Source organism: Contarinia nasturtii, unplaced genomic scaffold, assembly GCF_009176525.2.
Source record: "Contarinia nasturtii isolate CC-2019 unplaced genomic scaffold, AAFC_CNas_1.1 Cnas_scaffold_1764, whole genome shotgun sequence".
NCBI classification, from domain to species: Eukaryota; Metazoa; Arthropoda; class Insecta; order Diptera; family Cecidomyiidae; genus Contarinia; species Contarinia nasturtii.
The window spans coordinates 262867-276132 of NW_022199096.1; the positions used below are offsets into that span (position 1 = coordinate 262867).

Genomic DNA, 13266 nt, shown 5'->3' on the forward strand with positions numbered 1-13266 from the left:
TATTTGGAGAAAAATAAGAGCTACTCTTTCGCCGCAACGATTCATATACAATAAACCAATTTGGCAAATGTTTACGTTAGCAAGCACGTAAATCGGCAAATTTTGATAAATTAAACAGACAGTTAACTAGAAAGTAGACAAAGAAGTGAGAAAAACCTTCTCGTTTTTGGTATGAAAAAAAAACCCATAAAAATCAAATGAAATTTAAATGCACGTATATTCAAACAGCTGATATTGTGCGCATCGATTAACGACTGAAGCGTGTATTTGGTGGTGTGTGTGTGTAATAAAACAACAGTCATAATTCATTATCATCATTCGATATAGAAACAAAACCGCAGAATGAGCGAAGAACAATTGCGGCACATAAGTGTACTCTAAGCAAAAAAAAATATCACCTAAACAATTGGCGTGGAATAGCTTGTTTAGCTTGTTAAGAGTGTGTTTTTTTATATCGTGGCATTGTTTTTTGTTTCCCACCTTCGATCGATTGGTTTTGGTTTCGATTTATTGTGTTTGTTTGTTTTTTTTTTTTTAATTGAAAGTGGCGTGTTCGCCATAAAATGCAAAATTACTGAATATGAAAGAGACAGAAAGATACACACACCTACTTTTTAGACGCAGCTCATTGGTGATTGCGCACATTTTAAAAATTGCCACATATGACAATTTATAATATAATATATCCATATAAAAAAAATCATCGTATAGCCGTTTTCAATGCATGCGCGTTACTTGCTCAGTATTTATGATCGATCATTTTAATCACTTGGTTTCCATTCTCATTTTGTTCGATGTGTGTGTATGTATTTTGTTATTAGCAACCACACACGATCTCATGTCACCAAACGTTTTTATTGCGCCACGTGACACCAGTTACAATGAAATTTATACACCACTGAGTTCAACGTCGAACTTGTTTCGCCTTTCATTTTGAAATGATGTGCAATGTCACCATTGCATACATCGCTCAAATCGCCATATAATACGGAATTCGCATTTATGTGCGCACATCAATTTGCAATCTTCACTGAAATTTCCACGACACATATTTATTTTGAATGCAACTACGGCTGCTGCTATTGCCGTTGCGTTGAAAAGCTTTCGCAATTGATAACGCACATACCAGTCAGACGAGAAATTTACTACTACAACATACATCCTCTTCGTACTTTTGTGCACACATATTGAAATGTTGTGTGTTTTGTTTGCTTCAAAATCTTCAAAATTATTTAAATTCAAGTTCTGCCAAAAGCTTCATTTTTTTACATTCAGTTGTGACCTTTGCCCAATGTGTCAATGGCATAGGTGGTGTGTGTGCTATTTTTTAGACAGATCAGATGGAAAAATGCATCTATATTTGTAACATGGCAAACAAAATCAAAAGATAAATTAATCGATTTTTGTGTGTTTGCATTGAATGATATGAATATTTTAATTGCAACAGTGAACAAAATGAGAACAAACGTAATGATTTCGAACCGGCCGCTGACCGATCAAGTCGGAGAATTGCCACGAATGGAAATTTTCGCTGCATTCCACATCGTGAGAAAAAGAAATAATTCAGGGTCGTGAATACCTTTGTTCAACTATTCTGTTGTGTTTCGGCCGGATTCGATTTAAAAAAAAACACACACACAAATTGCACTTGCTGCAAAATGCTGGAAACTTGTTAAGCCAACTGGCCGAGTCAAGATTTTGCTTGCAATTTAATTTTATCAATATTGTGATGAATGCTATGAGAGAGAAACCATTTGCAAACCGATCAACATCACACAGTGTAGCGCTGCGTGGATAAATAAAAAAATATGCGTGCGTTTACTCGCTTTCGAAATTCACTTCCTCAAAATCAATTGGCGCGGTCTAGTGACTGTGTGTATAATCTGATAACAATTCGTTAACACCGAATGGAATAATACACATGCGGTGACTTATAGTATAAAATTTGAATATCAAGTGAATATTTTCATTCACTTGACATTTACAGTATGACTTTCTGGTTTTCGAGCGACGATCCTTATTTGAATTTTAAATATTGTGTGTGGAAATTCACATTTGAAAAGAAATTTATTCCAAATTATCGTCGAATAAATTTCATTCTTTCTAATTGCAATTTATTTTACAGTTTGGCGGAGGATTTTCTATACATTTTTTATGTTGTCGATTGTCATTTGTCTGTTTCCACATCCATGAGAGCGCACGAAAAAAAAGAAGTTGAAGGTCATATCTGTTTGAAATGAAATAAATGTGTGCGTATAGCCGGACTGGCAAAAAACACTATGGTCGCGCCACAGCCAAACAATAGCGAGAAAACTGCCAAAAATGCTGTCATTAGAATATATATCTATCATATGAAAACGAATGAGAAAAAGGGTGATAGAGAAAGAAAATCGCAAATGTATGCATAAAAATAAAATGTTCTTGGCCTCGATTTACTTGTGTGAAAGTGAAACGAAATCAAAATATATAGATTTGGCCAACACACAGTCTCCATTTGCTTAGATGCCATTGCCTTTTTTTTACAAAAGTCAAACTAAGGAGAATCAAAAAAGTTTCCAGCGCCATTTATTACCATTTTGGCATACCAACAGCGAATATAATGTTATTCTCAACATTCGATTCACCAAAGAATATAAAAACATTGAAACTTCCCAGTAAAAAAAATCCATCATAGCCAATGTTCAGAGAGAGAAAAAAAAACGCCTGAACGCCGACTACTTACTGGGTAAAAGCTCACTGGAATAAACTCAAATCTAGTAAATATGGATATATACGATGCTGTAATCGGCTGAGCGACATATATTCATATGTAATTGAGAATGCCTATATTCATATGTAATTGAGAATGATGTAATGTCATACCGTATTTCACGATGCGATCTATTTTCGAAACACCGTTGATGCAATTAAAATTATAATTTTGTCAGTGTGTTTTTCGGTTTTGGCACGATTTAAAATCATATCAGATGCTGAAAAAAAAAATTTAATTTTTTTAAAAGAAAGAAACAATATCTCTATCAGCGTGGAATGTTTCTTTTCTTTCTTACAACGATTTATCTCTCGTTCATATTATCTCATTTGGGAATTATGTCAACATTGTTTACTGTTTTCTTTTGTTTTGTGCCTTTTTTTATTATTACTTTGCGAAAGTTTATCAGAAAATAAATGACTTTGTGAGGAACAATTTCTAAATCAGATGCCATAAAACGGCATTTGAATGTGACTCTGAACATTTGCTCTAATAAAATATGATTGAGAGTAGAAGCAATCGATTTGTAAGAGATTCAACGATTTAATAAATTGACAAATTAAATGAATAATAAATAAATGAAAAATAATAAATTTTTGTTTTAATAAATTGACGAATTTTCGAATGAAACACATTTCCGACTTATCTTTTGGTTCGATTTATTATTGTTTCGAGAGACAAAATCTCGATTGAATGTGATAGGCAAAAAAAAAATGTTTTTCTTCAAAAAAACGCCGATTTTTTTTAACAAAATGGAATTCAATGGAATGTCATCTTCTTACCATATTTTAACACTCGTCTTATTATTACTTCGCTAATTAAATTGAAATTCCATCTATTTTCTTCATAAATGCCATTGTTTGCTCACGTTTATATTCAAATATATTTGTTTTTGCAAACGGATATTCTTCGTTAAGAATTTTTGCCAAATGGTCTTTTCTTTGGTTAAAACATTGACTTTTTTTAAAAATAGAAACGGAATTTTTGATATTCCAATGGGCCATTTTTAGTACTCGACAATGGTGCTAATATTGGATCTATCTACTTGCGTTTACTGAATTTCAAAAGATTTAATTTCGGTGTCGCGTTTCTTTCTCGCGTTTCAAAAGCCGATGTGAATTTTAAATTCCATAACAATTATGACTTGTTAGCACGGCTAACATACACCAAAAAACACTCAATAATAAATAAATTTTAAATAAAATTTCGATTTCATCGATAAAAAGGGAATAGAGGCAGGGATAAGGTAAAAACACAATATTATCAAAAATTAATTATTCACAGAAAAAAATTCATTAGATCGTAAAGATTAAATCGGTGGCATGAAACAAGGAAAAATATTTAAAGAATGATCGTTCAAAATGAGATTTGTAATAAAAGATTCATTCTTTTTAAAAAATTAACGTTCATAAATAGATCCTACACGTGTCATCATTTTGTGTAAATTTGTGTTTTTGCATTTCGGAAACGTTTCTTACGCAGATAAGAATCAGTTGAAACAGACTTTGCCTATAAATAGTAACGGAAAATTTGAACATTGCGACAAATTAGAATAACACAACATAGACAATTGTTATTGTATTTCACATGCAATTTTCGATTGTCATTACTTTGCACACATTCGGTTGCACTGATGTTTTCATCTCCGGTTTTGATATTAAAAAAAAAACTTTGTGATTAAAATTTCGTTCACATATCATCTATGTTGATTCAACTACGGAACTCGTCAGAATCAGAGAATGAACTCTCAATCTCTCTGCGTTATCGTTTCCGTTTCATTTTTCGGTTTTCTTTGTTACAGAAATTGTAAACATGCGACCTAATCAAAATTCAAAGTATCAAACTGTGACTCAAAGAGTATGTCTACACCTGGAAATGGTCAACATTGTTTCAATTAGTGTTGCTGTTTTGGCCTTGACAAACAAATGCATTTTCATCGCATAAGTTCTTATCATTCTCCGGAATTCGTTGCGAAATTTTGCGATTTAATCCAAAGATCACAAAATTTGCGCTTTCAAGGAAAATTAATTTTGATGAGCAATTCGCATTGACGAATGTGCGACAATAATCATAAACCAAGTGTTAAATGGCTCCGATTAGATAATAATTTGCAATTTGTGTTAAATTAAGTGTTTGGCGAGAAAAAGTCACAAATTAAATAAACGAAGCAATAAACGTAAACGCTCATTGTTCGGCCAAAGCTATTTGATCAAGATTAGAATAGAAACGATGATCTATAATTTTTGAACGCGCAAATTTATTGTGGTTGGTGTGCGTACTGTATGGGAATGATTGAGGTAGGCATGAGTGCACGAGAAGATTTATTGAATTTTCACATAGATTCACACAATGATCATACAAATCATACAAAAATGTGTATTTTTACGATGACGTACCAAAGGAACAAAATTCTAAAACACAATTTACGACAATGAATTTTCATTTATGTGGCATTGATTATAATTTACATTTTTTTATTCTCGCCACCTCACCCTCCCCACCATGTCTGTGTAATTTATTTGAACAAAAGCATAAAATTGATTATAATTTGGTGATTGCATTTCGTCACCATTTTCATCCATTAGAACAAATCAGATCTGGCTACTCGTCTCGAACTAATTGAACCGCGAACACCACCTGCGGGCGTCAAATTCGGCATATTCATTTGTTGTCATGACATTTACCTTCAGAATATCGAACCCAACTAGATGAAATAAAAAACAGAACGTCATGTATGACGAACAATGTACATTTGTTATTCAATTTTTGTATTGAACCGCACAAAAAAAAAACGAGAGGAACTCAATAGAATTTGCTTAAAGCCGTGACGGTTTTGAAAGCTATGCAATCGGTTTTGTGTGCGCGAATAATGAATGATAATAATTTTCAATCAGAAACAATGCCGCAATGATTTTGTAGCGGCGGACGAGTGGCGTGTGCGCGCAACATTGTTTAACCGCAACTCAATGTGTGAATATTAATGAGTTTTGCGGCAAATTTCGACGAAATCTGCGAGGAAAAAATGCGTTTTTATTTCTGGTCTTGAGTCCAGTGACACGATGGTATGATAGCCACAATTCACAATTATGCGAAATCTTTATTGAAAATCGCAATGATTTCTCTCTCCCTCTCTCTCGCGCGAGCTCAGCATATCTGTTCGGAAACAAATCGCGAAAATCGTGCGCACAAAGTGGGAGAGCATGCACAATGATCACATTGCTCTCCCACACACACACCGGGACTATGTATGCAATGGATATAGATCGCACTTGTTTTTCCGCTGTACGTGCGCTACTGCTGCTGCTCTTTGTGCTTGTCTGTGTGAATAAATTTGTGGTTGGCGCACAACCAACACTTACTCTCAGCGGCGCGTATTTAAAAAAATCTTTCACTCGCTCAATCAATTCAGTTGTCTGTTTATTTCGGTGCTGGAACCAACAACATCCAACGATCAGCCATAAACACTCAAACGTATATAAAACGCACGAAAAAAATCAACATTTTAGACTCTCTACCTCGCAAAAAAATAAATTCGTTACAAATAAATCATTAGCTTCTCGTTAGAAGTGAATACAACATTTTTCGGTATGTTGTTTTGAAATTTGCTTTTCGGACCAAAACAAAACATATTTCGCAAATTCGTTGTTATTGTTATTTCTCTTTGTCGGTCATTCGGGTTTTGCGAATCAAATTTTTTTATGTAATGAACTTCAGCAGAGAGTGAGCAAAAATGGTTTTCTTCTACAATTCAATCAGTTGGAGTTTTTGGTCGTGAGTGCTCCAATTGTTCGATCATAAACGATCGTGTTTTAGTGAACAAAAACTTACTTTATCAAAAATTGGACGAGAAAAATCTCCAAAAACAGACACACACAAACCAGATTGAAGTGAGACAAAAGAAAAACAAAGTGCACACTAAAATGAAAGCATCTCCATGAGAGAAAATAAACTGCATACACTAAATTGAGCGTGCCTCAATTTTTCATTGGTTCCTTCTTAATTAATTTATATTTCGATAAGTTCGCGAGCTGTAGTGTGATAGTAAATTTTAAGTAGTTTTTTTTTACTATTCAAAGCAATTGTGATTTTTCCTTTTTAATTCCGAGTAATTTTGAGGTAATCAATTTTTGCAAAGTGAAACGAACGAAGCGATTCATCAAACGCGTTCTTTGTTTGTTACATTAGAAATAATCCATGTTCGGTATCGTTACCAGCGACTACGTTACGGTACACATATTTGGTTGACTCATACACGCCACACACACACGAAAACAGTGAACCCAACCAAGCCACACAATACTTCGCCAAATACGAAGCGAAAAAGATACCGACAAACCGGAAACCATCAACATTTTCGTGAAATCAATTTCATCGTTACGCCAAAACGTTTTTTTTTCTCTTTCTTATTCGTGCATACAAAGCGGCACAATTTAATGTAATACACACCATCGGCAGCTCTCGATGCTTTTTATGTGCCAAAAATTTATACCAGCGCAACCAAGTACAAAACAAGCAAGTAACAAAAAATAATGCTGAATTTCATTTAAAAAAAACTTCATGAACACTATTTTTGAAGAAGAAGAAGACAATGACGACGAAAACAAAGAAAACACATGCATATGTTGTGGCGGTTGATATTGGTGTTTTTCGGGCACCCAGTTCCGGCCACATATCATTGCGCATATGTATTTATCTTCTTCTTCTTCAATTTATATTTGTTTATTCTGATTCCATGGATTTTTCAAATTCGACGAGATATGATACAGATTTGTGTTTTTTTCTTCTCTACTATTCACTATTATTACAGTTTGTTTTCGTTATAATGTGCTTGTGTGCACAGACGGAATTTAAATCACACACATCAACTAAATGAGTCAACATTTTTGGTCGACGTTTTTTCGCACACTTTTTCTCAAATTGTTCAATTGTGTTATTGCTCATTTGAATTGGTCACAGTCACTTTTTTTCATGCCTGAATTCATTGTAGACTGTGTTTCTTTCAAATGTTGAAAAATCAATGTTCAAAAAGTCAATGCTTTGCATTGGTTCCCCTTGATTCTAGATGATTTCTTTTTTCTATCTAGTTTTGTAAACGCGATTTTTAGACGAGAACTCTGATTCGGTCATGTTTCTAAACATTGCCTTTAGTTTGACTTTGAGCTTTTAATGAATAAATACATGAGCTTGGTCAAGCAAAGAAACCGAACGATGTTGGTTGTGCATCGATCGAATGAAAGAGTTAAATATTTTAGAAGTTTTCGAATGTTGCTAATGACGCCTCGGTCAAACCAAACAAAATCTGAAAAAAATCGAATTATCATTTGATTTGATGTTTATTCGAAATTACAATTTCAAATTCGCCATTTCAAATTGTTTATGTGAACCGATGCTTTCAAATGCTGATTCCTTGCGAATTCAGCGTGAATAATTCAGCAGTTTCAAATCTCTTGATCTAAATTTGATTCATACCTCCGATGCAAAAATACAATTGCACTCTTACGAAATCTTTTTTGAATCGCAGTAGTATTGTGCAATGGTATTGCATCGGTTTTGCAAGAAAACAATCGTTAAAATCCTGAAATGAGCATATAATTGAATCGATTGATTGATACATATAAATATGGCAAAAACAAGAATAGTTTTGAAATCGCACGATCATCGAGATCGATATCGTGGTGAGAATCGGTCATTTCTCAAGCTATCACAATCAATTGTCATGCACGCTCGTTCATTCATTAAATCAACAAGACGAACTAAAAACATACAATCGACCAGTAGAAAACAACGTATCTTTTTATTTCGGTTTTTATGATGTAATTGCGTCTATTGTGCCGAGATCGATTGGATTCGATAATCAGATAACTACACAAAATGAATTTCCATTTCATTAGACATGCAAATGATTGAGAGAGAGAGAATATATGAGTGAGAAAATAATTCATAAATTTGTGATCGATGTAGATCGGTCGCATCAAATTAGCACACAATTGTTTACGCTACTTCATGATATTACCGTTTTTTAAAACTTTAATCGAATAACTGATTTAACAGGAAGCAAGCTGTAAACATATTTTTTTCCGCTGCCACCGTCACCGAAAAGAATGCATAACTGTTTTGATATTCATATTGTTAGCAAGAATCTAAGCCGGAGATTACGTTGAACGAAAGATGCGCGCGATCAGATTCGTTCAAATTCACTTCTGGGGAATTTGCACGTTTTCAAGTTTAATTGGAATTGAAATCAATTGCTACGGAATGGGCTAAAAATAAAACACCACTTGCATCGCAATAAATGTAACAAACATTTATATCAATTGATGTGAACATTATTCTATGTTCTCACTGGCAAACTCTTTCATCTGTCAGTCGAATTGGCGCAGTCTTTTATTCAAAAAGAAACTCGATATTTCTATATTGCAGTCACCCATTTTTCCTCTTTTCTCTCTCTCTCTGTCTCCCTCTCTCTCTCTCTCTATGTGTGTGTGTGTGTGTCGCCTTTGTGCTCTCTCAGCAAGTCGAAATACGCCACAGCATAAACGGTGTCATCTAAATCATGAAAACTATAATTAAAGAAATTAGTAACCGAAGCTATAATCATCTAATTATGGCGTAAAAACTATAATTCAATTGAAATATTTGGCGTTAAGCTATAATTTATCGGTGTTTGATAATGTTAGCACGAACATTCCGATGTCCAATGCTAAGACGCCACCTGGCCAGATGTATGAATTCGCTAATAAATTGTAACTTTTTTTTCGAACAGTGGTTAATAATTACCTTTTTTTCTAATTTGGCTATTTATTGCCAACGTAAATAGACGCCACACGCACTCATGCTGTAAGAAGAAAAAAAACTTCAACAGTTATTTCCATTGATGGATTGTTATTCATATCAACTATTTTGTGAAGAGTGCAAGCAAAAAGAGAAACAGGAGTACCTTTATCTGTAAGCATAACAAAATGCCAGTTTTTTATTGCGAGTTTCACGCCAAATTATCCACGCAATTGGATAAAAGTAGGCATTCAAATTCGATTCAAAAATATGTTTTTTCCGTTTGTGTGTTGCTTCTCTCGCCCCCACAATTGACATTAAATTCATTCGTTGCAATTTGCGACGTATTGACTTTGAACCAGAAAAAAAACATACATACATTTTATTATTTATTAATTCCACCTAATTGTTTTGAATTATTCGAGAAAATAGTGAATAAAAATGGTTGTTTGTTGTCATTTGTAGTGTTTGCACCGATTATACGATCACCATAAAAAAAGATAGAGTGGATAAAAGTGTGATGGGCTCGTCAATTACGCCCTCACTTGTGTTTTTTCGTCTTTTGTTTCTTCAATTCGTTCAATAAAACTAAATAGCTGTTTGTTTATCGTGTCTGTTCTAATTCATTATCAATGTGCGCCATTTTCGGTAAATACTTTTCAGACAATTTTTTTCGTTGATGTTTGTTTCAATTCATTGTCCAACTGGTTTTACACACGATACGGTGTTTACTTTGGGTATATTTATCCACAGATTTCAGACATCAAGTTCTTTTTTTAAATGGAATTCTTAGTCAAAACAAGTGTTTTTTTCCTTTGCTCAATTCAATAATAAAATTTCCTCCAAAGTTACGATACATTTTTCTGCTCTTATCATAGACAAACCTCTTTTTTTATTAAAAAAAAGCCAATGGTGTAAACTGATTTGTACGTGCCCCCAAGCATCTACTTTACTATTATTTAGATAAAATTCCCAACATGTTTTCAATGTACGATCAAATATGATATTTACAATTTTACGACATCTTTTTTTGATGCCATAAAATGAGATAAGCGAATCCGACCGTAATTTCAATTATTGAGGTAATTGAAAACAAAAACTATGGCAACACGGATTTATGTGGCCATAATATGACATTTTTACCTTCAAGGTGACAAAGTTGATTGGATGCCGAAATGAGCCGTAAAACATGATTTTCGCCTGTATTACATTTTACTAATGTTCGATTATAAGCGTTTCAACAAATTTTTGACAATAAAAAATAATTTTCTCGAAATGATGGTGCTGTTTGCACGAAAAACAAACAATGTCGATGACATTTTTGTGCATGGAAAGTTCCAATATGTCGTCAGTTTTGGATTTTGCAGCAGGCATGTCATGAAATTTCTTACATGAAATTCGCAGACACTGTGGATCCCGTGCTTTTATTTGCTCTTTTTTTACGTATTAATGTGCCAGAATAATTCAATAGTCTGGCAATGACAAACTGAAAACAAACAACAAACGAGATGCACAATAGGATGTAGCCAGCATTATGACGGCAATCGACCGATTTCAATCAGATTTTTGTCAGTCAACTTTGAGCCATGATATTTAAATCTTTCTCGATCTCCATCTCTCTCCCTCGATTTGTTTTGTGAAAGGCATTCCAATGTAATGAGAAAGCATCATTATTGTGTAATGAAATGAGAATAAATGCAAAAATGTGACACAATTTTCATTATAATTGTAATTGGTCTTTTGTTTAGAAACTTTTTTTTTAATGAGAGTACTTTTTGATGATTTATTGAGTCACGCGATTCGGTCAGATAGCGAGCATTTCAGTTGCAATGTGAAAGTGTCAGTTGTAATCAAAATGAATTTAAAACGAATTTCCGTTGCATGCGCGGTGATTTAATTGCATGATTTCTGATAGTTCAATGACAATCATCACTGTTACAATTAATGTTCAATTGGTTTGGCATAGAGTCTATCGCTTGATCGATTCAGTTCGGTGTGTATTTGATGACAGTCGTTAACAATCCGAAATTGACAATCAAATATTGTAATTTCACACCATTTTTCTGCACATGGTGCGGATTTAATTTGAAAATGATTTTACATAAGTTGAAACAAAGAAATGCAAATATGAATATAATAGAATAAGCAAGTGCAACCAGTCATTAATTTGGTTGTAGTCATACTACGGTTAAATGACAAAATCTTTGATAAAAACGCGATTTCGATTGGTGCATGCAAACTAGTGATTTGGGCAGACGTAACGTAGTAAATCACACGTTTCATTGTTTTTCATTTGGACTGTTCAACGTTGTAATTGTTCAAAACAAACGATGTTTGTTTGTTTTCGTTTTGTTCTCGGTCGGTCGTATCGAATTCTCATTTAAAACAGTACGACGATAATATGCAAATCAGCAAAAACACAAAATTTACGCTAACTGTACCGTTATTTGAGCTTCTTGGTGCAAATTTATGTTCAACTCATTTGTCGTGCGTTCATTAGAATTGACACGGGAATTAAATGTTTTCTAGTTTTTCGATGGATTTTCTTCGTTCGTATGAAAACACAAATGCCCCAATAATATTCTGATGGTTCTCTTCACATTCACATCAATTATCAAGCAGCTCTTGACTGTCACGTCTGAACCCATCAAATCCAGTGCATTCCATCGAAATTGAGTGGAATTTGAAAACCGTTAACGGAGAATTTAAAACGAAATCTGAACGAAATTAGCGTTACCAATAAAAATGAGCATTCATCGTCTTTTTCACAAAATATTGATAAGAGCAATCAAAGATAAGAATTTAAAAACGAATTATCGAAGCGCTTTATTGCTGCAAATATCGAATTAAAGCACCAATATCAGCTAAAACAAAATGCTTCGAGTTGTGCCTTGTGCACGACTCAACTGTTTCGTTTGTTTTAATTTAAACGATCGAACGAGTGTTTATTATGTGCGTGCAAACGTTCGTCATTAAATTGTCTGGATATTGGTGTATTTTGTTGTGCGTTTTTCGATAATTGAATTCACCTTGATTCGTGCACTTCCACTTCATTAAAAGGGAGCATTTTTGCGTACTTGCTCTATTATGCACATCTTTTATTTTTTTTAATTTTGTTTGTTTATTCGCGTCTATTCATCTTTAAATGTGACCAAAAAGGTGGACGGTATACGATGTTCCAAAAATTAAATGAAACGAAATGGAATGAAATTGGATGGAAATGAAAAAAACAATCACGAAACCGATGTTATCGAAGGTGTTTTTGTTCGCCTAATTGATCCAGTTCTAATTTGTTCATTATCTACCGTTTGATTCATAAAATAGGTGCATACAAACAATAAACACTACTTTTAAAGTGCCTAAAAACCTCATTGATAACACACACACACACACCTTACAATGCACGGTGTGCATAGCTAATGAGATGTCACCCGTAAATTCTTGTGTGCGGCGTTTTTCGAATTCGGAACTGTTTTTTTAACCCAAATTTTGTGCGTGAGTCAACGCATTTTTCCGGTTTATACAGATAAACAAAATTCTTTTTGTTTCGACAATTAAATGAGTGAGAGTTTTAGGTGGTCGTTTGCGCGGCCCAACTTACGCTCGTGACTCGGTAAATTATTCAATTTTTAAAATTAAATGAAGGTGTGCATTGGAGAGAGAGAGAGAGAGAGAGAGAGAAAGAGAGAGACGGAGAGATAAACTTGTGTTTTTCAATTTCCGAAAGCTTTGAACTAAAAATGTTT

General features: G+C 33.8%; 1 protein-coding gene across 3 annotated transcripts in view; it reads left to right on the forward strand.

The window, feature by feature from the left end:
* The window catches only part of LOC116347266 (trehalase), a 39970-nt gene that overhangs the window by 15048 nt on the left and 11656 nt on the right, over positions 1 to 13266 (forward strand). Inside the window, exons 1-2 of one of the 3 annotated variants that reach the window (XM_031777806.1) lie at positions 6154 to 6865; positions 6935 to 7265. The exons of 1 other annotated variant lie outside the window; for it this stretch is intronic. The gene's annotated coding sequence lies outside the window, so the exon portion shown is untranslated. Of the gene's footprint in view, positions 1 to 6153; positions 7266 to 13266 lie in introns of those variants that run through there. One more of the 3 variants, XM_031777805.1, reaches the window with a different exon arrangement.